The following is a 23,071-nucleotide window of genomic DNA, read 5'->3' on the forward strand; positions in this document are numbered from 1 at the left end:
AATATTTGTGCTTACTGCACTTAAGGGGAGCATTTTGATTTCTAAACATTAGCTGGTGAGTAATGATTTTACTGAGAGCACAATGAGAGTTTTGCAATCTTGACTATTGCTAGGCTCCTGATGACATGCAATTATTCCATACTGCAGAAAGGAGTTGACAGAAATTCTTTAAAGAGCTCCTCAGGGGACAAATTCATCAGGGAAAAAAAGTAAGGACAAACAAAATGAATTCCAAGGCAGTGAATTTTCATAGTCTAAACGGGGAGTTTCTGGCTGTGTGAGGCCCGATGTCCCCTGACATCGGGAAGGTATTTTCACCACCATTCCTTTTGCCTGTGACACCAGAATCTGCTGTAGGGCCCTCTCCTTGCACTGGGGCTCAGCAGCTCTGGTGGTTTAGTCCTTGTTCCCTAACAGACCTAGGGATCAGTCCCTGGTGTTTGTGAGGACTTGAACAAGCCTCTAGCTGTCAGCAAGTGTGGATGCGTCAACCTGGAGAGTGTAAGGCCCTGCAGAGGAGGTGCCAGAATCGTCGACTGAGCTACTCTGGGAAAGAGCTGACATCCCAGTGTTTCAATTTTTACAGTTAACAAGTGAGAAGCCCCCCTGAAGACAGAGCTGTAGCAAGGAGCACCAGAGATGGCATATGCCAGCTAGCAGGGCTGTGCCTACAGAGAAAACACTGACCAACATGTGTCTTCTCCAGGGGCCAGGTCAGTCCCACCTCTATGATTGCTGGAGTGACAGAGGCCGTAGGGAAGCCATAAGATGGCTGGGGGGATGGGAGATGGCATCTTTCTCTCTCTTCCATTATTGGGCAATGGAGATGGGTCAGACTTTGGCCTCTGTCACCCTTACCTTGTATTTAGCCTTCATTGTCTTTGCTTTCTGAGCCCCTCTTTGTCCTTTAAGCACTGGCTGGTGTTTCAGCATATTTTTAGTTGTGTACATCATCACTCCCTAACTATGATCCAAACTTCCTGAGACTAGGGCCTTATCGTACTCATATTTACTACTTTGTCACCCTTTGCTTCCTTAAATGCACATATAAACACATTGAATACTAGGTGCATATTGATTAATAGAAGAGTTTGGGTTCGTTTGCGAATTGGATTCTTGATTTAGACTATGAAATACCTGTTTTTAATCTTCATTTGAAAAGCATTTCTTGCATCGAGTATGCTCTAGGCTCAGCTCTCAAGTCCAGAAAAGCAGTGGAGAATGGGATTAGACAAGGTCCCTGCTCTCATGAACCTCACACAATTGCAGAAAGAGGCAATTAACAAACCAACATGGGAACTAATAGATAGCGATATGTTGTGATAAATTACCTTGAGGTGTGGTTTGCTAGAATGGAAACAGGAAGTTGTAGGTGGCCAGCGACAACCCAATTTGAATTGTGGGTGACCAGAAGCAACTAGTCACACAGAGAAAGGCAAAGTACTGTCAGAGTGATGGGGCACATAGAAAAATGAGTTGAGGGTTCTGCTGAGGGCTCACATAGGGTCACTAAGCCTAGGTCAGAGATCTGGAGAGAATGTGAGTGTCAGGAAATCCCCATGGGGACAGTGACTTCCTCCACAAGCATACTGGCTTGCACTGCACTGCCCTTCTCTCTTAGTAGCGGCACAGATACTGGTCCTGGCCTGTGGGCAGCACTGTGCGGACAGCCTCTGGTTCTCCTCTGAGGTGCTGTAGCCCCAGGTTTGTTCTTCCCTTTTCCCCCTTAGCTAAGGGAACTTTGAGCTGTATCACTACCTGTCAGATGGTTTTACTCTCTTACATTCTGTATTTCAGAAATTGCAAAATCCCAGAAAGGGCAATCAAATGCTAAATTGGTAACCCCCCCTCCCTCCTTCCCCTCTCTCTCCCTCCCTTCCTTCTTTCCTCCCTCCCTCTCTTTCTTTTTATTTTTAAATCAAACAGAAACAACAAGCGAAGTCATGGAGGACTTTTTCTGGTGGAATGGTGAGGAACTGTTGACTGTCACAGAAGATACTGGAGACTAGCCAGTCACTAGAAAGTCTGAATAGGATGTTCCTACTGTCTGCCTGAAAGTCACAGTCTCACAAAGTTCTTGGCCAGAGGCCCTAGGCAGCTGCTCTGCCCTGGGCTCCAGTGTCTTCATCTGAAATGATCTCCAGGGTGCTACTAAGGGAGCATCTCTAAGCATGCTTGGGTTTAGAAACCCACCCCTACTTTCAGTTGTGTTTCATCTTCTTAGAGGCCCAGTCTTGCAATGCAGACCAGGATGGCCAGGTCACATAACCTCTTGTCTCTAGGGCTGGTATTGCAGTTATACATTACCACTCCTGGCTTGATTTTAGAACTTCCTTATTCCAGTTGGGGCACAGTCAAGTAGGGTGGAATTGTCAGGTTGGAGAGAGTGCTTAGAAAGGTTCAGCCTTGCTGCTGGAGTGATGGCACACCCCAGGGAGCCTGTGTTCTGCATCTGAAAGTGCACTCTGGGGACCTTCCTGGGTATGCATGTTTGTCATTCTTTTGCCTCAATATTCCTATCTATAAGAGGGGACAACTACTTTATGTGGTGTGGTGGGGCTTGTCTAAGTACATTGAAGCTCCTTTTACAAAACACCACAGATTGAGAGGTTTATAATGAGCTGAAAATTCTCAAAACTCCAGAGGCCAGGAAGCCAACAATAAAGGTGATTGGAGATTCAGCATTCCATGCTCCCTACTGGCTATCATTTTTACATGTCCTCATATGGCAGAAGTGAGCAGATAAATTTTTCCCGGTTCTTTTCATAAGGGTGCCAATGCTATGCACAACCCTCCTGACCTGGCCAATTGCAAAGGCCTTTCCTCTGAACATCATCACCTAAGGGACCAGGTTCCAACAGAAGATTTGCAGGGACACGTTTAGTACATGATGGAACTATCCATGCAAGAATAAGGATGATGGCAGCATTCCCTAGCAGAAGTGTAGACAGAGCCAGTACACTTGCAGCTCATAGCGACTATCTGGGGACTGGCAGAACTTGCCCATTTTTCCTGCTTCATCACTAGAGCCATTACTTCTTCGAGCCCAGAGAACAACTGGCTCAGCTTTCACAAAAGAGTGTATTGGAGATAAGTCAGATAGATGCCCCACACTTGTCAAAGATTTGGCTTGGTGACAACACACTAAGAATTGCTAATGTTTATTGAGCATTCTATGTATGCTGCCCTGTGATAACTGCCCTGTGTCCACGACCCTTCTGAAACAGACAGGGACACTGAGGTACAGAGCAATCTAGTTCTACTGGAACCTCACTTGGCTGACTCTTAAGTCTGAACTCTAAGGGCAAGTGAAATATCTGTGAAATAAACTTACCCTCAGCACAGCCAGTTTGAGAACAGCTCTGTCTCTCTTTCTCTCTCTCTCCCTAGCTCCTTCCCTCTCTCTCACTCTCTTTCCCTCTCTCCCTCCATGTTGGTGGTATAAATCATTTCATGTAGAGTGCAAAACTTATATTTCAGTGTTGCTTTTCCACTTTTTCTTTTTTTTTGCCGGGTGTGGGTATGAACTTAGGAAAGTCATTGGACAAGCCTCTTAGTCTAGTCTTCTGAGTGTCAAAGAGTCAAGTGCTCTTCAGTGATGGGGAATTTACTGTGCATGTTTATCTTATTGATTGTTAAATAAAATACTGTTTGGCCAATGAGACAGCAAGTAGACGGGACTAGGAGTCAAAGAGAATTCTGGGAAATGTAGTAGAGAAGTGCTGATCCAGGCAGGAAGTGACATAGCAAGGAGACTCATATTTAAGCGAAGGAGAAACAGGAAGGGCCCCTTTTTCCCCTCTGCTCCTGCTCCAGCGGCACAATGTGAGCCACCGGCAAGGAGGGACGCCAACAAGGCGTCTGATAAGATAACTCTTATAAAATATATAGGTTTATGATAGTTAAGACTGAGCTAACAGATGAGAAGTCCTAGTCATTGGCCAAGCAGCTTTGAACCTAATACAAGTTTCTGTGTATTCATTTGGGCCTAACTGGCTGGCAGCTGGCGTAAAGCTAACACGTGGAGGTGGGGCTCAGGCGGTTTTTGGCAGAAAGATTTATCGTAACACTTCAGTCCTTCCCAGGGACACAGGGAAGCTTCAGTCCTCCCCTAATACACTTGAAAACACCACACAGAACACACTGCTGTTGCTGTATGATGCTGTCCATTCCTTCCATCCAACATTGTTGGGCTTTAGATTGCTTTCTCCTACTAATGTCCTTTTCATCTGGAAAGACACAATTGTGTGGTTACCAATCACCTCAACACTTAGGATTGTGTTTGTGGAAGGAAAACAGTCAGGTTTAGCTCTGAAAACAGCTGAGGAGCTTGACATGGTTGGGGAGAGGGGCTGAGAGTGCCAAATGTGTGGATGCGACTTAGCAAGGAGACAAGGAGACACACCTCTGTCAGTAGTTGAGGGAGGACCGAGTTGACGACTGAGAAGCTGCCAGGCCTATGAGCTGTGCTGCAGCCCTGCTGGGAAAAGGGGAATTCCCTTTGAAAGAGAGAATGAAGTGGAAAGTTGTAGCTCTCAGGCTTTTCTTCCTGGAGCTGTATAATTACAGTGTTGACCTTAGTCCCTCTAACTATTCAGGTTTGTTGACTTGGCAATTATTTCTTCCTTCCCTTTCTTTGTTTACTCTGTCTTAATGGACTGATTAGACCAGTGGGCTGTCAACAAATATACTGGGTGCCTGGGAACGTGTCTCCCTAGAGGGAAGGTGAGGCAGGGTGCCAAGGGAGGCCTAAATCAGGGGTGTGAGCACTGGCTCTTAGAGCTCATCTCCCTGAGGAGAATGAGCACTTCTTGTCATTTCTGAGCCTGGTCCCTGGAGGGCAGAGTAAAACAGCATGGGGCACTCCAGGATTGCTTCTGTCAGTCACTGGGCCAGGTCTTTTAGTTTCCTTAAGCCTCAATCACTTCATCTACAAAACAGGAAGAGGGCTGTAGCAAATTTGAGCAAGGCTACTAATATTTAGTCCTTTAATCACTCAATAGATTTTAACTGAGCAACTGCTACATCCCAGACACAGTGGTAGGTCTCAGGAACAGAGCAAAGAAAATAGAGAAGATTCAGGTTCCCAGGCAGATCACCATCTTGTAAGAGCAATGCATAATAGAAGGGAGTCCATTTTTATTTCTAAAGGGAGGAACTTGTATCATGGAGAAGTGGGGTGACTGACATTAATAATCTTCCTTATGGCCCCTAGGAAAGATGAACAAGGACCTGGAGGAGGTGAGACAAGCTATCTGAAAGAAGGGTGGTCCAATGCAGGCCACAAGAGCAGCATCAGATGCTATGTGTGAAGACCCTGGTCAGGGGAAGAGCTGTCTACCTATAGGATTTTGTCATCATAACCTTGACCCCAGTACCTCAGCACTTCATAAAAGGCACAAGTTGTCTTTCTATGTTTTCATTTCTGCAGCATCTATCTTGCATTAACCACATCCGGGGTCATGTCTGGAAGGGCCGGAAGTGATTCAATCAAAAACCAAAAGGGTCCAAATTGACGTTGCATTCTCTGCTTTCCAGATTTAAAAAAGGAAACAAAATGAAGCACCTGTCAGTTGCCCAGTGTTTTCTTCAGCATGTCCTGTCTGCAGGCTGCACCGTGACGGGCCATTGTTCTTCACTTTCCCCTTGGTTGTACTAGAACAGCATCGTCTCCTCCCTGCTATGAAATGTATGCTTTCACTGACATTTAGAAATGGCTTTGAATGCTTCAGATGAACAGCTCTCTAGATGTGCAAGAAGGTTCAATTATTCTGCCTAAGAAAATAAGTTTTCAGAGATGCTTTTCAGCATCAGGAGGCCTCGGCTGAGACAGGTGGGAGACTTAATGAGCAGAATTGATAATGACAGGTAGGGAAATTGATTGTCAGTCAGGAAATGGCAGGTACTTCAGTAGGGAAATGGAAGGTAGAGCTGTTACAGATGGACTATGGCAGGGAGAAATGCTTTCCCTACCAATATAAATATTGGTATTCATCTGAGGCTGAGGGATCGAGCTCAGAGGTAGACTGTCTTAATCATTCTATTGCTGTGAAGAGACACCATGACCAAGGCACCTCTCATAAAAGAAAGCATTTAACTGGGAGCTTGCTTACAGCTTCAGAAGTTTAATCCTTTATGTCATGGTGGCATGCATGACTCTGGAGAAGTAGCTGAAAGCTACATCCTGATCTGCTGACAAAGATGGGGGGGGAGAGAGAGAGAGAGAGAGAGAGAGAGAGAGAGAGAGAGAGAGAGAGACAGAAAGACTGAGCCTGGCATGGGCTTTTGAAACCAAAAAGCCCATTCTGAGTGACATATTTCCTCCAACAAAGCCATAATTCCTAATCCTTCCAAAGAGTTCCACTTCTTGGTGACCAAGCATTAAGATATATAAGCCTATGGGGCCATTCTATTCAATCCATCACACATCATCATGTAGACTTTAAAAGGCTTGGGGGTGGGGTATGATTTCAATATATCTAGGCTACAATGGTAGTTTGAATGGAATTGGCCTCTATAATCTCATAGGGAGTGGCAATAATAGAAAGTGTGGCTTTGTTGGAGTGGGTACAGTCTTGTTGGAGGAAGTGTTCACTGTGGAGGTTGGCTTTAAGGTTTCCTATGCTTAGGATACCACCCAGTATCTCAGTTGACTTCCTGTTGCCTTCTGACCAAGATGTAGCCAACATCATGTCTGTCTGCATGCTTCCATGCTCCCTGTCATACTCCTCATCATGCTAACAATGGACTGAACCTCTGAAACTGTAAGTGAGCCAACACAATTAAATGTTTTCTTCATAAGAGTTGCCATGGTCACGGTGTCACTTCACAACAATAGAAACCGAAACTAAGACAGCTACCTCCTGCTTTTCAACTTCAAAAGGATGGTAGTATTAGCCAGATTTCACTGAGCCTTCATCACCTGCTTAGCCTAGGATAAGGTGACTACTTCTAGAAGCTTCTATCTTTAATATTGCAAGTAACAAATATAACTAGTTTCAGAGTCTCAGGATTGCTGTATTCGAAATAATGTCAAATGGAAGGATAGGCAATGCCATGGGAGAGATGTGTCTTTGTTCATTTTGATTCCTGAAAGAATTGGATAGATGAGAATCCTTATCTATATTCTAAGTTAGGGGCTTCTGTCATTTCATGATGCCTAAGAAGTTTATTACTCTATGTCAACCAGTTGTTATTTGTTGATTTGTCATTTCATCAGAGATTTACTTATTATAGCCACGAGAGAGCTTCTTGTCCTGTCTAATGCTCAATGACAGCTATACTGGGACCTAGGATATCTGGACTCTAAAATTTGTAGAGAACTAGGCAGCCAAGTTTGAAGGACTGAGATGAAAGTACACCATACGAAGCAGGAGATGGAATACTTGGGTTCAGACCCTGACTTCCTGGCTATGGGACAAGGCATGTACTGTGGGTACCTAGGAAGGAGCTTAATGGATATGGGTGCATATCTGAGCCAGTCCCCTTTACTTACAGTCCTTGGGTCAGCAGTTCATTTCCATGGAGGGCAAATCCAGTAGCTGGAAACGTCATTCTCAAGCTTATTGAAATCCATACATTCCTCTTAAACAAATTCATCCAATGTTACATTTTGGGAGCTCAGTCTTCTTGCTAGAATATTAAAGATCACAACCTATCCTATGCTGTCTCACAAACACAATTATAGAAGACACGCTCCTTCAAATGTAGCAGCATAGTTAAAAGAACACAGATGTCTCTGCTGGTTATCAGGACACTGAAAAGTCTCCTTGAGCTTTGACTTGTTGCCTTATAATATGGAAACACATACACTTCCCCTTATTTCCCTGTAGGAATTTTGTCAGGTCCAACAGAGGACACAAGGAGAAGAAACAAAATGTAGCCAAAGCATATAGCATTTGGAGCCAGAGAGCCTGGCTTGCAGCCCTCACCATGTAAGTACTGGATAGTCATCCAGATTGCCTTCTAAGATTCAGAATTTCTCTGACTCCGTTTCTTAGTTTCTAAACAGCCATGCTTACCCTTTTCTTTCACAAGGTTGTGAAAGTTCGTTGAGATAACAGATTTACCTATAACTCCAGCACTGTTACAGAGTGCGCCTCCCAGAGGAAACAATGGGCCTCTACCATGCCTCCATTGTGTCTCTACTGCTCCTCAATGTTGCCTACTCTGCATTTTTCCTCCGATGTGTAAGCCCTTACTTTGCTGCTTCTGGGAAGACGGCTCCAGGTGATCATGAGTGGTGTCTGAATGCGAAGGCAAGCATCCCAGGAAAGCCCTAGGGATGCTCAGAGCTGAATACTGGCTTGTCTTTCCTCAGAACAAGAGACCGTGCTTCTCTCTGGTCACATTCATGGTGAATTAAGAAGGTGGAGGCAAGTGATTTCTCCTGGGCTTCAGGCTGTGTTTCCTTTAAGCACCATGCAGGTTGTCTCTTATCTAGTGCTGGACCATGTTTCAGGCTCTAGACCATGTACCAGAGGTAGGAACAACCTAGTCTACTGCTTTGATCATAGGGACAAGGAAGCAGAGGCTTGAGAAAATCCATACTTTAGCAGTAGTTAATTCGATGACCAGACATGGACTGCAGGCTTCCACCTCCAAGTCAGAGCTCTTTGTTTACTTCATGTTGTTGTAGGTCAGTATACATCTAGGAGACTGGAGTCTGATGCAGTGATAAGCTCCACATGGCATTCTCCATCAGACTTTCAGGTGATGGACATCAGTCGAGACAGTGGGAAACAAGTTTGTGAATGGCGCCAATCTGCAGAAGTTCAAAGGAAGCGAGGTCATTCCTAGATCCCCCCCCCCCGAAGCAGCTTACAGCCACCAAATCATGACCATATAAGCAAGTAACTCTAGTACCAAGGCCAGATCCCACTGTCTGCTTGACTACCCAGAGCCCTAAAGTGTTTTTTGTTTTTTTTCCCCTGTCACAATCTGGTTTGATTTTACAACTCTTCAAGCTTATTCCATCATGTCTAAAATGATGTTATTAGTGTATCCATCTATACATCATCTATTAGTCAGCATCTACTTACTATATGTACTGTTCTGTACATTTTCTTATTAGATTTATTAATTTTATCTTATATATGAGTGTTTTGCCTGTAGGTTTGTATGTGCACTACATGTGTGCTTGGTGCCTGCAGAATCCAGGAGAGGGCATCACATTCTGATAAGTATAGTTACAGTTACAGGTGATTGAGAGCCACTCTGTGGTTGCTAGGAATCAAACCTGGGTCCTCTTTAAGAGCAACAAATGCTTTTAACCAGTGAGCCAGCCCCAGACTGTATTATTCTTAGTTTTCACTCACATCATAAGTAGAGCTCTGTCTACACAGTTCTAGACCCTGCTCAGACAGAGGTACTGGTTGGATAGGTACAGAGTATATGCATCAGAGGCAAGATGATTCGGAGTACCATGGAAGTAGCTGTTTTAGTTTGCTTTCTACTGCCGTGATAAAGACCACTTCCAAAAGCAACTTGGGGAGGAACGGGTTTCTTTGGCTTGCACTTCTCAGACATGGTCCATCATTGAGAGGAGCCAAGGAAGGGACTGGAGCAGAGCAGAAGCCTGAAGGCCGGAAGTGAAGCGGAGGCCATGGAGGAGTGCTGCTTACTGGCTTGCTCCTCCTCCTTTCTTATAGAACCCAGCACCACCCACAACAGTGGTCTGGACCCTCTCAAGTCAAGTTCATCCGGAGAATGCCCATAGACTTGCCTATAGGAGAAAATGGTTTTTCTATTGAGGTTGTCTTACCCAGATAATTCTAGCTTGAGTCAAGTTGAGTTGAAAAAAACAAACAAAGAAACAGCAAAACAAAACAAAAACTAACAGCAGAACAGTTGAACTGAGAATTCATGGCTTATCCTGGTGTGGGATATTGTATAGACACTAGGGTACAGACATATATGAAACCTATAACTGCCCTCAAGGTAATTGCAGGCTATTTGGAGTAGGGAGCTTGGGCAAACATGTATCTGGCTAGGACGCAGTTACCTGATGAGTTTTATGCTAGAAGTGAGAACTTGTGCATGACAACATAGCATGGGTCATTTAACCACTCCCTGAGGGTTAGGTAAGAGGTGAGGGAAGCATAAATCTGAACCCTGAAGGCTGCATGCAGGTGACTGGAGTGATGGGGACAGGAAATATGGAAGGGCAAGAGTCACATAACATATTCATGCAGAGGATGGAGGGCTGAGAGGGACAGGCAGGGTGTGAGGAGACAAGGCTGGGAGGCAGGTAGAGAGCAGTGAGTGCTTGAAGGGCTTTAAGCTGCAGGCAGTGAGGAGAGATGCAGATTTACTCAAAGCAGAGGAATGGCATGATTCAATGTGATCTTCAGCAAGTGCCTTGGCAGCTGTGTTCCAATAGACTGGGGCTCTGGGAATGACAGAGTAAGACAGGAGATGGAGGCAGTGATGAGCTCCGCTTCGGGGGCATGTGAGATGATGAGAAATCATTTGGCAAACAGTATTCCTCTGGAGAAAAAGAACAGAGGACATTGGTTTCATTACAGCCTCGGACTTCCAGAATAAAGGCCCCTTTAGAGAAGAAAGTGACCGAGGAAAGCATGATAGGAGAGTTAGAGTAAAGGGAGGGAGACAGGACAGAGAACTGCCTGATGTCAAACGGTGTTTAAAATATCCCTTTTACATCACACTAGCTCTTAATTGGCACCAACCACGGAGGGGATGATTGATCCCAGTGCGAGTCCAGCAAAACAGATAATTTCTTTACAAGCCTCTGAAATTCATGAGCACGGTGGGGTCCCACACACTAAGGCTTTGCTGACATGAAGTCTGAGACTTCCTTGAAGGGATGAGTTTCCCGGGTGGTTGGTTTTGTGTGTATTTTTTTCTTATCAAAATGCAGAGTATATCCATGTAGTTAATGCCTGGGGTCTTGCTGAGCAGCACAAGAGAATGTAAGCAAAGAGCTAAGCAACACACCACCGCTACGGATTAATTTTTCACACGATGGGCTCATTAAAGAGCTGCTAAGTCAAAGACTGTGTGGTAGATGTCTGATATGGAGATGTGGGCTTGGCCAGTGGGTCTGCCTATTACCCACTCAGAATTTGGGTCAAAGCCTCACTGTAAAGCCACCTCCCAAATACGGCAAGGGCTGCACTGGGTCCCTTTAGAGTCCTGGGCCTTTTCAGAGGGAAAGCAGTCTATATTTATTGCAAAGCTATTGTGTTTCTGGTACTTAATCCCTCATGCCACTACACACACACACACACACACACACACACACACACACACACACACACACACACACACACCCCAAAATCCTTAATCAAGATGAATAAGATCTTTCCCCATTTCTCAGATGAAAAACTTAATCCAAAAGACTACATGATACATCAAGCTTTCACTAGTAAGTGCCTGGGGGAGTCCTGGGTACCAGGATGGCAGACTTCCTTTACAGGCTGATTTTGCTCATTGTTTTTACTGTTTCTGGCATGGTAGAGTCAAAAGTCTGCAATTATGTAGACTGCGTAGACTCTGTCCATCACAGTTCAGACAGGGCTTGTGTGGGGCCCACAGGGTCAAAGTTTCCACCTCTCTGTGCCAGTGCCAGTGAATACTGAGCTGTGTCTGGAAGATGGAAGTGTGTCCAATAGACTCAACCTGTGTTATGCTTTATCTTGTGTTTCTTTCTTTCTGTTTTCCTCATCTATGTACTCTGACAACAACAGCAAAATCTTTCTTTTTTCTTACTGTGTTGTGCTGTCTCATTTTTCTCCCTATTTGCCCCCTCCAATTTCTCTTTCCCCTACACCTCACTTCAGGCAGTATGCACACACATGTTCACAAGTTTCCACATGCATTCTATGTAGATTCATGATGATAGGTAACAAATCCCTCTATGGTTAGAGACTTAGTGACAAATGGCTGTCTAGTATTCTAAGGGGATGATATCATGTGACAAAGTATTTAGGTGATGGTTCTCATTGAATTGAAACTGAGTACTGCATCTCTTCTCCTTCATACATCATCTGGGGTCCCTCAGACCTAAGCCTTTAAAAAACACACACAGACATGCCTTGTTAATCTGGCGTGGGTCTCAGTTAGAGCAGACCTCAAGTTAGGGGCCATGTGTGCAGGCAAATTGTGCCATAAGATGATGTGATCGAGATGATTTTAGTGGGAGCACCTTATAGTCCACATCCTTCCTTTGTATCTACTAGTTCATTTCATGTTTGTCATAAAACAGTAGATTGGACACATCAGGGATGAAAACCATTTCATGAAAGGGTATGCCGAGTCTCTGGGAATCTCATGTCGTAACCGGGTTGGGCAGTGGCTCAGAGTTGAACTTGAGCATTATTTTTTTTAATCTCTCACATTGTGCACACTGTTTGCTGGGTCCAAAACAAGAGATTATTTTGCTTAAATCTAAAAGAGCAAGCAAGAGGCTGAAACCTTGAGAATGAATAACTAACCAACCAATTTGGCTCAACAATAATAGATTTAGCTCGTGTCAGTGTTTTGCAGTTTTCTCTGTAAAGATCAATCCCTGAAAGAATCTGAGCAGAAAGGTCATTCATCCCGGCTTCTCTGAGACAGGTTGGATTTCAGCATCTTAATGTGCTCTGTCTAGCCCTTCCTGGACAGTGTGTTCAGCTGCAGTGATGCTGGGAATTACAGATGGTGATTAACACTCTTCAACTCTTAAGTATTGGGACCCTGCTAGGAACATCCAGTAAGTGAATTTTGTTCTAAAGGAAATAGAATCAATGGGAAATAGTTCCTTAATTTCCAAGTAGGCTGAGAGCCTTCCTAGACAAGGATGAGGTGGATTATTACATTATTTTTACTAAATCTGCTAAAGCAAAACATCTCCACCCCATGTTGTAACAGATGTTTCTAGCCGGTCAGTAAGAAAGGGAGCTAGGCTGCCCTTTGCCCCTACAAGCTTGCTAAGGGACTTTCCACCTATCCCAGTCACTTCTGTACCCTGTAGTGCATGAACCCGGTGTTGCAGACATTTGCAAAGCTTGGAGTAAGATTCAGACAGCCTCTGGTGGTCAGTAAGAAATCCTTTTTGAATGAAGATGACTTTACAAATCTTATCAGAACAGTGCAAAACCTCTCCACAGACTATATGTCTCATCTTCTTCAATCCTCTCTGCCAAAAAAAAAAAAAAAAAAAAAAAGACTACTGCTTTTGTGCTTTTGACACTACATCGCTGTGAGAATGTGAGTTATAAGCTTTGGAAAGCAACAACTACCTAGCAGGAGCAGATTTATTCACTCCATCAAGCACAAGAAAAATTCAATTTTGAAGCTGTCAGCATGGGCCAGTAATGATGTTTAAATGAATTCCATTATGGGCAAATCTAAAATGTGAACAATATTTTTTTATTGATTTTTCAGTGAGTTTTGGCGGGGGCAGCTTCAGCCTGCATCACCAACCTTCCATAAATTTTGTGCTGTCCCTCTGGGTAAAGTGACCCTGGTTTGATTGGCAGTTGTCTTCTGGTAATCATTTCATGCAGGAGATGTTCCTTATCAGTCACTGCCATATTGCAGGCCCATGCAAATCTCTAGTGCTATGTGTGGACTGTGTTACATGATTGATGGAGGCGAGTGCTTGTGTACACTGTAAGCCAGTTCCTCCAGACTGCATCACGAGAAAAGACACTTGGAGCATGAAACTGCCCACCATCAGCTGTTCACAACAGCTTTAATAAGCAAAAATCCTCTTTTGCATCTCATCAAATACAAGATGGCTCGTCCTTAGAGGACTTTCTCGGTGATGTCAGACAAATGCTGTCGGTGGTACTGGCTGCAGGTTCATCTTCACGTTTTCCTCCATCTCTGAGGCTTCCCTTAATTATCTTCTAATTTTTTCGTCGAGCTCTGCTGTTAATTCAAGTAACCCCAGTAAGAATATTGGAAAGTCCTTTACAATTTGAGGATAGTGTAGCTGTGCTAATCTTTGAGATCAGTGGCATGTGGCACCTAGCTGCTAAGTTTCTTGCAGACACATCCATGTGCCTTGGCATAACTAACATTTCTTTGGTCATGAAAGTTCAGCAGCTTCATGAGATGAACTCTTGGTGTGATGTGTTTTCTAAACTGCCCAGCATTCAAGAAGCAAAAGATTCACTTTATGTGTTTGAAAAGGAGGAGCTCTTAAGCCCTGTGGGGTTATATTTATCACGATAGCATATAGACCAGCACTGTGGAATCTAGAGAGTATAAACCTTTACCCCCGATTCTACCACCACAAAGTTAGCCAAAAGTGCTCACTAGTCTTGCCCATGAGATGTCTGTAGTACCTAAAACACTGTCCCCACATAATGGGAATTTTGTAATCTTTGGAAAGAGAAGGATATATGAATTACAATTTGGTTGGCATTTCCTCTATCCTTTTTTTCTTCAGGCCTGCCTGTCAGCGGTGTGTTCATCATGTTTATGTTGTCTTGTGTACATTGCTATTTCTGTGTGGCATTTGCTCTTATAGAAGATGCACCTTTAGACCATAGAGTGGCCTAATCACTGTCTGTAATGGATGAATAGACACAGGCGCGCATTCTAACATGGAAGCTGGAAGTTTCCAGCTTCTGAAGGTGCTGGCCCCTAGACTGGATGGGAAATGCATTAGAGCCCAAAGCTTGAAGGTCACTTCCTAGTCCGTGTCATAAACCCTAAATACCGGATGCTTTACAGAAGTGCCAGGCTTTCATGAAAAATGACTGGCTGAATTACATCTTTTCCAAGAATCATTCCTTCTCCTGTGTGCCACACTCAACAACAGCTAGCACTATCTAAATTCATAATGCAAAATCACAAAGCAATAGAATATGGCTTAGAAATTGCCACTAGTTTCAAATTTCCATTCTATTAATAAATAGCAATGGCGAGTTTACATTCTACAAACCATAGTCTCTGATCTCATGGAACCCAGTTAACAATTACTAGCACCACATGAGGCTTTGGGTACTAAAGATGAAAACAGGCCTCCTCTGGCCTAGTGGGGTTCAGAGGTGGTGAAAGAGAAGGGATGCCACATTAACGAACAACCAACGGGAAATGATGCAAATGCTGTAGTTTAGGCCTGGAGAAGGATGATGTTTGCATCCATAAAAGCAAAGGTAACTGCAGAAGGGTCAAGAAACTAAGACATGTAAACTAATGACTTTGATCAAGGCAGAAAAGGCTAAATGTCCTGAGAGAAATGATAGAGACAATGTGGGAGCTCATTCATATTTTTGGTTGTGAACCTAGCCTTTAATGGCTAAGCCATCTCTCCAGCCCTGTGGGAGTTCATTCATATGGAAGTAAAATTTTTTTTCTGCTGAGAGGTGTTAAGACAGAGATCCAGCAAGCAGGGACATTCAGTCACAGCTTGACAGGAGAGTAGCTGGGTGTGAGCATAGAGGAAAGGTTCTGTTATGAAGGGTTACATTTGCAATCTGTGTCTGTGTTCAACATTGCGGGCTTCTGAGTTTGCCCTTCCCTAGCAGTTGGTTTTGTTTTTTTCTTGGCTTTGACCTTTTAGGTCTCAGAGGCATCTTTTGCACATGGCCAGCATATGCGGCTCCATTGAGAATGATCTGGAAATATGTAGCCATGCTGGCCCATGTCAGCTGTGCTTTCCTCCTTCTGGAGTGGGACCAGCTGGCCTGGTGCTAGCTCTGTGACTGTCCCTTTCCTGTAGCAGCATGACTGTCTGTCCTTGATTCATGTGGCCTAGTGCACCTTAAAGTCAATGACATATGCTGAAGTTCCTAGGGGAATTAACTGCCTGACCTCCAAGTGGACAGAGGGAAGACAGGACTCAGGAGCAGGTGGCCTTGTGTATCCTCAAGAGGAAGAGCTGAACACCAGAGGAGGGCCAGGAGCTACCTATGAAGGTAGGATGATGTGGCCTCAAGGAAATGGATGCAAGTGACCACAGTAGGCAGTGCTCTTAGTCAAGGTCTACTTCAAGCACTCAGTGTGGGCATGGAGGTCCCTGGAGGTGCGGCAGGCAATGCACCAAGCGGGCAGGAATTTCATGCCATTCCAGTATCCTGAGCACTTGGGTTCTAGTCTTTTGATTCCAGATTAGAGAAGCTAGAAAGAACAAGTTGTTTTAGAATTTCGAGCTAAAACAATATCTTGCCTTTCCTACATGCCGGGCTTGGCTGTGAAGGCTTTTACCCACAGCAATTCTTCTATTGCATTTCGTCTTTGCTGCAGCTTTAAGAGGTAAGGGATGTAATAATTCTCATCTTAGAGACTGTCTATGAAACAAGTCTGCAGAAGATGGATGTGTCTTAGGGAATATCCCAGGGATTTGGGAAAATCAGATGTGCTCACATCTGTGAATCTACTTGAAGACCTGTAAACTGTTCTAAATACACAAGGGATCTGCTATTCCATCAGTTCCCCCGAGGTTTCTTTTTCTACTTGTCCTGAGTATTTCTAGGTAGGATCAGATGAAGAGGGGTTGATGGAAGAGACCATGCTCCTCCCTTGAAACCCTAGAGGAGATGAAACAGCGAGACAAAGCTTGAAAACTAAAGATGCTGGGAAGTGCCTAGAGGCTGACTGAAATAATCCCCACACAGGGGTTTAGAATACATTTCTGGACTAGGAGCTGAGAGAGGAGTCAGGTGTGGCCCTCTGGGGAAGGCTGTTTGCAGCTGACTTCTGAGAGGTCAGCACATCTGTGATGTCCCCCTTCCTTCCCACTGATTTGTCATGGTACCATTAATTACTCATTTATTTTATTCACTCAATTCCTGCTACTTATATTAATTTTCTTGGCACTTATATTAATCTGAGTGTGTGTTGGAAGCTCACAATGAAAACAGCCCTGCCAGTTCTGCTTGGTCATTCCAAGCAGATTTAAGTGAGTCAAACTCCCAAGGGCACTGTTATCTGTTTATGAACAACAGTCCACCAGAGCACTGAGCCATGCCATTGTCATTCCATTTGGGTCTCTCAAATCATTTTTCATCTCTGCTAATCAGAAGATAACAGCAATCCTTCTCCACCTTCTGCTTTCAAACCCATTTTAGTTCCTTGTGGCTTCATGCTGGGCTGGGCTGTGTGAAATCTAGTAGACAACACCAGAGAAGAGCAGTAATTTTCAGATTTGCCTGTGGGTGATGCACATTATAAACACCAAGTACTAGGGATTCGGTTGTTTGAGATATAATGATTTTTCACATCAGGATGCACGAGTTGAAGCAGACAATGTCCAGAAGCAATGTGTACATTCACTGTCCAGACCCAAGATTCAAGAAGGTCCACAGAGTTTCCAAACATGGAAAGAGATGGGTGAGGAAGAAAGCAAAGGCTGGCATCACACGTGAACGCTTACGAGTGCTGCTCCTGAGGAAGTTCAGACAAAGCCAATGGGAAAGGCTGCCATTTCCTTGTCAGGGTTATTTCTTCCTTCATAGAACTGGTGGTGTCTGGGTCTCAGGTGGCTCAATGCTGAGCTTGTCACTACTCACAGTATGTTTTCTCCCAAGACACTGCCATACTGTCAAGCTAATGAAGTTGATGAATAAAACTGTACATTTCCAGAGAAAGGCTGTGTTCACCAAGACTGGACCACACAATTCTGTACAACAGAGCTGCCTTGTTGTAGACGACCAACCTGGAGACTCTCTGAGTCAGACGCTTGCTTGTTAAGGATGGGTTCTTATGAAGAAGAAGAATCCCACAAATCAGATGTTGAGTTGCATCAGGTACTCTATCTACCATCCTTGGGTCTAAACACTGATGCCCTCCCTCTCCAAGACCATGCTGGTATGGGCATTAACAACATTCCTGTCTGTGATACTCTTTATTGATATCATTCTGTCTCCAGCCTAGAACTTTTTTTTTTTTTTTTTTTTTTTTTTTTTTTTTTTTTTTTTTTTTTGGTGTGGTGCTGGGGACCTTGAACACATAACAAGTAGTCTACTACTGGGCTTTACGCTCAGTCCTCTATTTCAGTTCCTAACATAGCTTGATTATTGTGGCAGTTGCCCACACTGGCTGAAACATTGGGTTCTCAAAATGTGACACTCTAATGACTTTACCAATTCCATGTTTACTGAGTAGACAGCTCTGCTTTCTAAACTTCAAAATTCAGTCCCCAGGCTTTTTTGACTGCCTTACCTACAAGGTAGAGTTAATGGGTATACTGGGCACAGAATTTAGTGCTGGGAAGGAGTGCAGAGGTTCAGGCTTTGCCTCCAATTTACTTGGTTGATGTAGCTGCAGATTTATCAAGTGACTTCATAACCTTTAGGAAACTAGTGTCTTTATATTAATGACTGAATTGGCCACAGCATCAGGGAAATTAAGAACCATGTTTGCAGCTCTTTCTGACAACAGGGTAAGATCATATGGCATATGTTAACTGTGCCGATCAGAGAATGTCTGGCTTTTGCCTTTTCTGTGGTTTTGTTTCTCTTGTTACAATCTGTGCAATTGTTTTCTACTTTTGCAAAGTGTTCACACAAGCTTTGTTGCATAAAAGGAACTCTGAGCACAACAATGTAGACATGCCTGCTGGCAATAAATGTCTATATATTAAAGGAAAATAGCTGCAAATTTCTTGGAACATTTGAGAAATAAAATGTTTTTTGTGAAGTTCATTGAACTCAGCAATTTTTTTAATATCCTATAGAAGAGGAATTTTCTAACTACTAGCTTTGTTAAGTATGAGGGAGACGTGGTAAAGATGAACCAGTGAAATGAGAGTGAAGACGACTTCACGAACATGGAGAGGGCTTTGTGTGCTTGGGGAGGAACTTCATGCATATGAAAGAGACTTCATACATCTGGGAGACTCTGTGCCTCCTTCTAGTTATGATGGGACTATTGAGAGAGCTAGAAGAGTATTGGAGAGGCCCTAACTGAACAGGCAGTCTCCAGGGAGGGCTGTACAGCACTGTACTTGCAACCATTGAGAATGGGGGCCTCTTTGTTTAAGGACTTTAGAAATAAGTCCTTCCTCTGTGATCAGAAACACAGTGATCTCTAGACCAAGCATTTCATTGTAAAGAGGGAATAACTAAGGCTCAAAGACAGACTGACTTGCCCAACAAGTGTTGTTCTTTAATACCCAAGCTGGTGCAGAGCCCTTCCAGACCTTTCCCCTTTGTCCCATGCATGACACTTCACTCTCTGCTTAATCTTACACTCTGAATGTGCTATTGTCCTCCCCCTTCTTCAAAACCAGCTCTCTAAGAAGAAACCCAACAGCTGTAAAATGTGGAACTCACCAGATGTGGTCCAGTATTCCAACAGACCTGTCAGTGTGTTTTATTTGGGGAATGGTTTCTACTGCAGGAAACTGAAACAGAGCAAGAAGGTGGTTGCATGTATGTCAACACAGAGGTCTCGTTATCTCTCTTTCTCTTTTAAAGATTTATTTATGTGTACAGGTGTTCTATCTGCACACATGATTTTATACCAGAAGAGGGCATCCGATGCCACTAGAGATGGTTGTGAGCCACCATGTGTTGCTGGGAATTGAACTCAGGACCTCTGGAAGAGCAGCCAGTGCTCTTAAGTGCTGAGCCATCTCTCCAGCCCCCCAGAGGCCCTATTCTCTATCACACACTCATATACTGCATATACCCAGTGGTCCAGAAGGATGTGTCTCTCTCACACACACAAGGGAGGGCTGAGCTTCAACACAGAGGACCTAGAGTCAATGCTGGCACTTATGGTCAGTGGCTGGCTGACCACCTCTGGGCTTAAGTTGGTTTTTCATTTCAGCCATTAGCTCTTCACAGAAATCTCTACACCATTGGGCCAGGCCATATGCAGCTGTGGGAAAATTTCTTTTATGTTTGTCTCTTCTTTATTATGAACTAAGGGTATAGACATTAGCTACCATTATATTCTAAGGCCCAGGAGCCAGGTGTGCAGTCAGCAAATACATACTACATCAGGAGCTGCTACTGTGGAGTACCTCTGTGACATGTCTTCCTTGGCCAGATCAAAACGAAAATGCAACACCTCCACTGCTAAAAGCTTTTTTTTACGGGGGAGTCTTCAGAATGATGAGGCAGTCATTAAAATCCTCTATTCCATCCTCCCTCAGAAAAGACTCAAAGCTGTGAAAAACCTTTCAGATAATAGGGGAAATTATTGGGGTGACAGGATAGGCAGTGATATGGTTATTTTAAGAAAATTCACCTGACTGAGTGTGTTCATATGCCAGAGCTGTGATAACAAAATACCATGAACTTTGTGGATCAGACAATAGAAATCCAAAGTTCCACAATCGGGGAGGCTGGGTGTTGTTACAGAGGTGTGGGCAGAGTTGTCACTTCCTGAGGCTATGACAAAGGACTGCCCACACCTCTCTCCTGGCTTCTGGTGGCTTTCTGGGCATCTTTGGCACCACTGTCATCATCCTCACATAGCATTTGTTGGTTCTATGTTCACATTCCCCTTGCTGTAATGACACTGCTCAGATTGGGTTAGGCCCCTCCATAATGACTTCATTTTAACGAGGTTATCTAGATTCCATCTCCAAATAAGTTCACATTTTGAGGTACAGAGGGATTAGGATTTCTACAAATGAGTTTTGAATGGACATAATTCATCCCATAACACTAGGAAGTAAAAGTCAGGAAACAAGTAAGTGGATTACCCTCCATCTGCAGACATAAGGCTGAGCACATCCTCCACTTAGTTCTGGTGAACTGGGAAACCATGGTCATATTCTAATTCCACTTTAAGTACATTGTAACCTTGTGATCTCTTACTTTTTGAGGGTCCCGTTTTCTCCAGAATAAAATGAGAATCTTAAAAGCTTCATTGGAAGGTCATTTAGTGCACTCCCAGGGTGGCATGTGTTAAGTGAGGTGCTTGGCACATTGCTGGTATCTGAGGAATGGTCATTCTCCTTCTTGTAGCAATGTTAGGTAAAGTTTGAGACCAAGAAAGGGTGGCTGGTGGTGGGTGGTGGGTGTCAATGGGTGCTAGGCTGGGTAAAGCAGTTATATCAATTTGTCTAGTGCAATTGTTCTTGTGAAAAGCTATTTGAGTTTGAAGCTTGGAAATGGAAAGCAAGCAGTCAAAAAGCTTTTTAAATTGGCAGGAGATGAGCTCTCTGGTAATCCATCACCTCAAATCGCCTGCTATTTTTTCCGATGATTTCACCAATAATGACTTCTTTTAACTTTCGATGTGGCTTTTTAAAAGGAGATGATTTATAAATAAAAATACCTCTACTTCTGACCTTGAAAGCCACAAGAGACTTGATTTATTATTGAAATGTGTTGCCCTGTTGCAATACATGTTTGGAATGTATAATGGGAAAAGACTTGGCTCAACATCTCTGGCGCAGGGAGGTAGAAGGCAATGGCAGTATCAAGACTCACCCTGCTTGCTTTTCAGCTAAAGAACAGAGAAACACTCCCCCAAGGTCCAGAGTCTCAAGCAGGCTGTCCCACTCCACTCCATTTTATGCTCAAGTCATTGCTGGCTCTCTGTCCACAAGACTGGACCAAGAGTCTGCTTTGGCATCTACTAACAAAACCCACCATGCCCCACTAATCCACTGCCTCCCTTTCTCTTCTCTACAAGATTTCCATCCCAGGATCCAAGTCTTATGACAATTAGCAACACAGGAAGTAGGGCCCTGATCTAGCTGGAAGCTGACACACAGAGATGGGAGGGCATGTGGATTAGTGGTTTGTCAACTTGACACAAGTGAAGCCATAAGGGAACAGGGTGCCTCAACTGAGGAATTACCTCTATCATCTTGGCCTGTAGGAGGTCTCTGGAGCATTTGCTTGATTAATGATTGATGTGGCAAGACTCTGTGTGAGTGTCACCCCTGGTCAGGTTAGTTGTGGGTTGTATCAGAAAATGAACTGAGCAAGCTGGGATGAACAGGCTGGCAAGTGACATGTTTCTGTGGTTGTGGCTTCAATTCCTGCCTTCAGGTGTCTGCCTTGAGTTCCTGCCCTGACTTCTTTTCACAGCTGACTACGATCTGTAGGATGAAATAAACCCTTTCCTCACTAACATGCCTTCCAGTCCTGGGTCTCATCATAGTAACAGATTAGGACAAATTCTGACAGGCTGATCTCTGTTTCCATATAGAATGATCAGTAGTGCTAGAGGTACTCAAAGTTGAGGGGATCATCCTGTCAGCAGGAACTGCTCTGTGCAATGTGATTCTGAGTGTCTTCGGGCAGGTTAAGCTAAACTAAGCCAGTTACTAAGCTTGTTAGCTTCATCAATATGGTAAACAAACATATCTAAATGGAGGTTGCTATGGCTTATGAATGAAAAAGTTCAGCAGAGTGTTAGCAGAGGTCTGGTACTCGGGGAAGGCTAGAGCAGTCAGCTTCCATGAGGCTGCTGAAGCAGACCGTAGATTCTAGCCTGTTCAAGATCTTCTGGGTGGTGGCCTCCTTTCCCACAATGTAAGCACATACTCAAATATACAAACAATTTGGGGATTTAAAACAATCCTAGGCACATGGGAGGCTAGAGTAGACAAATCCTGTATTTGAGGCCAACATCAAGTATGTAATGAAACCATGGCTCAAAAACACAACCCAACAAAAGAAACCCAAGAATAATACCAGTGAAATTTTCCACTTACCTAACAACCATGGCACTGTATAGATACTCCTCTCATAGATTGAACCATTATACTCCAACAGCAAGAAAGACACCAACAGCAGTGTGAAATAGAATAAGAATAGGAACTTAGATGAAAGGAATAAATTGTCCCCAAATTCTACAGTAAATCAGAATCAAGTTAGCAGCAATGGTAGTGGGGGGATGTGGTGCCTGATTATGATTCCATAAAAAAAAAAGAAAAGGCCACATGCAAGATTCTAACAATCTCAAACCCCAAGAAGGAGGACTGGACTGCTGGCCCTTGGCCAAGCTGTCCATGACCCAGAGGGCACCCTTTGCATAGCAGCCCCTTTGCATGTTATTCCCCAAGGCGCCGTTTGTGGGATTAAAAAAAAAAGTCTGGTTATCTAGTTGACTCATTTGTTTATTTCCAAGAGTCTTCACAAACACGCTACTCTGATGCTTAACAATTCAGTGTGAGTTAGCACAATGCCCCCATGGATGT

The 23,071-nt window shown here is 43.9% G+C and overlaps 1 long non-coding RNA gene across 2 annotated transcripts; it reads right to left on the bottom strand.

Annotated features, from left to right (window-relative positions):
* Window positions 1-7,735: 7,735 nt before the first annotated feature.
* Window positions 7,736-22,752, bottom strand: LOC118238802. Of its 2 annotated transcripts, none has more exons than XR_004769971.1 (3): window positions 22,586-22,752; window positions 19,236-19,306; window positions 7,736-8,764 (listed from the first exon to the last, which is right to left on the bottom strand). It is a non-coding gene; the product is annotated as an uncharacterized LOC118238802 (long non-coding RNA). The 2 variants fall into 2 exon arrangements; XR_004769970.1 differs by lacking the exon at window positions 7,736-8,764 and adding an exon at window positions 17,525-17,661.
* Window positions 22,753-23,071: the final 319 nt, after the last annotated feature.

This window comes from Cricetulus griseus, chromosome 4 (genome assembly GCF_003668045.3).
Source record: "Cricetulus griseus strain 17A/GY chromosome 4, alternate assembly CriGri-PICRH-1.0, whole genome shotgun sequence".
NCBI lineage: Eukaryota > Metazoa > Chordata > Mammalia > Rodentia > Cricetidae > Cricetulus > Cricetulus griseus.